Source organism: Ricinus communis, chromosome 3 (assembly GCF_019578655.1).
Source record: "Ricinus communis isolate WT05 ecotype wild-type chromosome 3, ASM1957865v1, whole genome shotgun sequence".
In the NCBI taxonomy this organism is placed as follows: domain Eukaryota; kingdom Viridiplantae; phylum Streptophyta; class Magnoliopsida; order Malpighiales; family Euphorbiaceae; genus Ricinus; species Ricinus communis.
The window spans coordinates 9,283,610-9,289,285 of record NC_063258.1 but is presented as its reverse complement, the minus strand read 5'-3'; the positions used below and the strand labels follow the sequence as shown (position 1 = coordinate 9,289,285).

General features: G+C 37.1%; 1 non-coding gene across 1 annotated transcript; it reads left to right on the top strand.

The window, feature by feature from the left end:
* Positions 1-4,743: 4,743 nt before the first annotated feature.
* Positions 4,744-4,850, top strand: LOC112534210. The gene has a single exon (XR_003078511.1). It is a non-coding gene; the product is annotated as a small nucleolar RNA R71 (small nucleolar RNA).
* Positions 4,851-5,676: the final 826 nt, after the last annotated feature.

The window sequence follows — 5,676 nt, the reverse complement described above, 5'->3', positions numbered from 1 at the left end:
TGCTGGAAATTATGTACGTTTATGCTGCATTTCATTTTGGATCAATTTGCATATATTCACCAAGTTACTAGATTTTTCGTAGATGCTCTCTTCAATCCAAATGGTACATATCATTTTACTAATCTGATTAAGCATTGTATTACTTCATCCTGCGTTATCTGTTGTTGCAGGAGTTGAAAAAAAAAATTAAAAAAATAAAAATAAATAATAAAAAAATAAAAATAAAAATAAAAAAATTTCGAGCATCATCTTATTATTAGAGCAACTTAGTACAGCATCTGATCCTTGGCTATATTCTTGCATTACCTGCATAATTTTTCAGCAATTGTCACTTTCCATATTTCTCCGTACCTAGTACAACATCTGATCCTTGGCTATATTCTTGCATTACCTGCATAATTTTCCAGCAACTTTCACTTTCCATATTTCTCTGTACCCTACCTTAACCCCATTACAACCTGGCTCAAGACCCTTTGATCATGTTTATTGATTATTTCACAGTAGTGGAGATCGGATCTATAAGCAAGCTTATGGTGAGCACCTTTTTCTGTACTTTTGCGTTCAGAGCTTGGCGATATTCTTTTCACCTATATACACTTGTGTGTTTCGAGTGACATCTTGTAAGGCGTGGTTCTCGAATTCTCAGTTTGGATGGTTTATCATTTTAATTTTAGCATCTTTATTAACTTTGTTATTTGTCTCAAGGATTTAGTGATTTGGGTATTTTAAGGAAATTCGTCACGGAGTCTTGAGACTTGTTTTGAGCTAACCTCCTGCAAAGTATTTGATTGAGTTATTTGGTATCTGTTTGAGGAGTGAGTTATTGATTGCTTGAGGACAAGCAAAAGCTTAAGTGTGGGGTAGTTTGATGTAGATGATTCTATGCATATTTATTGATTGTTTATCTGCCATTTTTGTAATCTTCTTACTGTTTAGTAATAAAATTTGATTCAATTAATTTGAGACGTTAAATTAATTGTTTTTTGGGTTGTTTCTTGACATTGAGATATGCTTTTTACAACTGGAAATTAAATAGTAAGAACTGGTAGTTAACAGTTAGAGATAAGGTTAATTCACTCGTCGGATTAAGAATTAACAACTCTTAATAGTTCTAAATCACGCTTAATGCTAATCTGTAATAATCTGATAGGAAGAGATACCATTAGGTTAGTGCAGATTTAGGAACTTAGTGAGCTCGAGAGAGGAGCCGAGTTCGATTCAGGATTTAGGCACGGGTAGCAAGATTGGCAGTTTATAAAATCAACCTTAGAATTCCATCACTTAGGTCCCCTTTGGGTTTGCTTCTTTGTTACGGTTGTCTTTCGGTTGTCAGTTGCTGTTGTTCCTTTATTTGCATTCATAAGCATTAGTTAATTAATTTAGACTTTTCACACCTTATTTCAGACTAAATAACATAATGAACAGTAGTAACTTTAGGTTTACCCGATCTCCAGGGATACGACCTTGATACTCACTAGTGCTAGACCGCATCGATAGGTTCACTGCCTTAAGTGTAGGTTACATAAGTAGCCCATCAATTCTCAACACACTTGCATTAGTCAATTTCTAATTCAGCAACATAATGACTAATTCACCAAACCAACTCACAATCCAGCAAGTTTAAACATATAAAGCAGTAGCAATAGGGTAATTCAAAGGCAAAAAAGAAGAAATTAAAAATATAAATAGTAGTAACGAATAAAGCAATTATAGCAAATCAAAATTAAAAGAAAAGCAATAAATTCAACGAAACAGCGAATAAAATCCAACAAAAGTGACAAATTTAACGAAATAGAAAAATTAACAAGCAGATTGATGAAATAAGAAACAATACCAAGAATTACAAAAATAACTAAAGAAATTAAAGAAAAGAGTATAATCACATACCAAAATAGACTATTGAACAAGTTAAGGGAAGAAACTTACTTGATTTGCCGAAAACACTTGAAAATTGAAGGAAAAGTGGGAGAGGATACCAGACTATACGTGCGAAGAGAGAAAAGAGCTAAATGTTTTGAACTTGTGATATGTTACGACTTATAAAGGCGCTGACGTCAACATGTCCATGTTTCAGGCCGTGCTGACTGACACGGTTTGGTTCTAGGCCGTGCTGATCAGTAAATGTAAGTCTTGAAAATTGTGCTGAATTCTGTCATTCTCAACACGGTGTGGGTGCCCTCAACACGGGTGTGTTATGTGACACAAACGTGTTCACAGCTCGTGTCACTCTCAGAAAACATGTTAAAGTCTAATTTTTCTCTCAACACAGTGTGGTTGCCCACAACACGCCCGTGTTGATAAGCATGGGTGTGCTCACGGGGCGTGCTGAACTGCCAAGGCCGTGCTGAAACCCATAATTTATTTCCAGCACTTTTTCACGTGCAATTTTTTACAATTTTCAACAATTAAACATCCAAGTTACCTTCCACATATCTCAAAACACTTAAAATGTCATATAAAACTCAAAAATTAAATGAAAATGAAGACTAAACTAAGAAAATGTTCCAAAACCAATGATCAAAATGTCAAAAACATAAAATAAAAGTTGGGGTGCCTCCCAAAAGCGGTTCTTTTTTATGTTGAGTCATTTAGGTGGACTGATAATGCTTGAGCTACTCTTATTGATGCAATACAATGTTGACTTGCTCCTCGAGCTCCAATGAATTACCATAGTAATGCTTCAGTCTGCTGTGTAGGTGCACCACTAGCTTGTAAATATCCTCCATAAGGATCTTGTGCGAGCAACAGCTAGGACTAATCCAAGGAATGTTAGCAATTTCCAAGCAAACGCTTTCTAGTACTTCTTAAGAGTGGCCAAAGTCATCTCCCTCTCATTGGGTGTTAAGTCCGCTGCTAGAATGACAAGCAACCTGTTGTCCTCATCTATATATGCATAGTTGAGATGCTTTGAGAGCGCTTTCAAATCAAGGACCAGTGGTTCCTCAAGTGATAGCCTCAATTTCTACAGACCTACCCCGTCAATCTCAATAAACTTATCAATATTCTTGCTTAGTACATTAGCTAATAAAAATGCAAGCTGCTCCAACACACTCTCATTGCATAGGTCATGCTCATCCTCTGCTTGCAAGGCAACTTGTAAAGGATCATCAAGTAATATCTCCTACAACTGTATATCGATAACATCATCAAGTACATCAATATAAAACACAATATCATCATGATCTAAGGACTATCTCATAGAACTGTTCAAATCAAAAGTGACAGTTTCATCCCTACCTTAAGTTCAAGCTCTCTATCACAAACATCTATAATAGCCCTAGACATTGCAAGGAAAGGTCGACCTAGAATCAAAGGTACATTACTCTCACCATCCATGTCTATCATCACAAAGTCAACAGGAAATATAAATTTGTCAATCTTAACAAGTACATACTCTATAATACCCCTAGGATGCTTAATAGTCCTATCAGCTAACTGTATGCTCATCCTAGTAGGTTTAGTCTCACTAGCCCCAACTTAGTAAACAAACTGTACGACATCAAATTGATGCTAGCTCCTAAATCAGCTAAAGCATTACTAATTTTCAAATCACCAATCATAGAAGGGACAGTAAAAATCCTTGTATTACGCTTCTTCTCTGGCAATTTGTTCTCAAGTATAGCCGAACACTCCTCATTTAGGGTCACGATCGCCAAGTTCTCTAACTTCCTCTTGTTGCTAAGGATCTCCTTTAAGAATTCGCATACCTAGACATCTGCGAAATAGCTTCAACAAAAGATAAGTTAATTCATAACTGTTTAAACAAGTCAAGAAACTTACCGAACTACTAATCAACTTTCTCTTATTTAAACCTGGTAGGATATGGTATCAGGGGCTGGTATTCCCTCAAAGGACTCTTCTTCTTACCCTCTACCTTCTCTGGCTCTATCACCTTGCTATCTCCATCTTTCCTATCTGAATCTACCTGTACAACATCATCATCATCAGGAATAGGAATAGAACTAGATAGTTGCTTACCTGATCGCAAAGTGATAGCCTTCACGTGCTCTCTCGGGTTAGACTCTGCCTCTTAGCCAACATCTTAGAAATCTAGCCTATTTCATTCTTCAAGTTCTGAATGGTGGCTTGTTGATTTCTAAGAGCAGCGTTCGTCTACTGGAATCTAGTCTTTGAAGTAAATACAAACTTTATCATCAGCTCTTCTAAGTTAGGTTTTTTCTCTTGAGTCTGAAGAGACTGAGGTTGGAGAATAGATTGTTGTGGTTGCTGATTTAGTCACTGAAACCCTAGTGGCCCCTGGTTATTGTTGTTCTTCTATCCGAAGTTCGGATGATTTCTCCATCCTGGATTATAAGTGTTACTATACGGGTTGTTCTACTGTCTAGGCTGACTTCCTATATAGTGCACCTGTTCATGGTTAGATAAAGAAGAAGCAATCATACCTCCTGACATATAGTTACTACTGACATGCGGGCCACCACAAAATGCACAACTTGCTTGAGCTGCTTGGACAGGCATCTGAAGTTGATCAATTTTCTTAGATAATAACTCCACTTGAGCTGCCAAGGCTGCAGTGGCATCCAACTGGTGTACACTCCTTTGACGTCCCGTCCTGCTCCTAGTAATGTGCCACTGGTAATTATTTATGGCCATCTCCTTTATCAAGCTTGGACTTGCTTTAGTGTCTTGCTGCTCAAAAAACCACCTACAGCTGCATCTACCATATGATTAGTAGCCAAGTTCAAACCATTATAAAAAGTTTGTATCTGTAACCAAATTGGTAGTCCATGGTGTGGGCAATATCGCATTAGGTCCTTGTACCTCTCCCAAGTGTCGTACATCGACTCATTGTCAAACTGCACAAAAGAAGATATGTCATTTCTAAGTTTAGCAGTTGTAGAGGGAGAAAAGTACTTAAACATAAATTTTTTTGCCAAAGAATCCCAAGTAATAATAGTGTTTGAAGGTAGCGACTGTAGCCACCGCTTTGCTTTATCCCTCAAAGAAAATAGAAATAAGCATAGACGAATTACATCGTCTGTTGTCCCATTAATCTTGACGGTATCATAAATCTCCATGAAACTCGTTATATGCGCATTATGATCCTCATCTGGCAGGCCTCCAAACTGAATCATTTGCTGCACCATCTGATTCACATTAGGCTTTATTCAAAATTATTGGCAGCAACAGCCGGTCTCATAATGCATGTTCACATGCCCTTTAGTGATGGTCTCGCAAAATCATACTTCATCTGGTTATTCTCATTGTTATCATTGGCATCTGCCATCTCTATTGTAGTGTCTTACAGTTCACTCTCATCTATGGCTTTCCCAACCTGAATCTTTTCCTCCTTTATGTTCAACCGCTTCCTCAACCGCTTGAAGGATTGCTCTAGTTCTTGTAGAGGGTCTACTGGATTAGGATTTGATCTCCTGGTCATACACTACCTAAAATAATGAATAACCAACAACATAAATGATTAAAATAATAAAAGAATAAAATCAAACAAAAAAAAAATAAAGAACAAAGAATAAATGGCTAAATTAACAAGAACACCACACAGTTCATAATATTTCTCAAAATAGGTTCCCGGCAACGGTGCCAAAAACTTGATGCGTGCTAAACACGACTAACAATCTACAGGCAAGTGCACCTATCAAATGTAATCTAGCTATGGCAAGTATCAATGTTGTATCCCATGGGAACTGAGAAGCT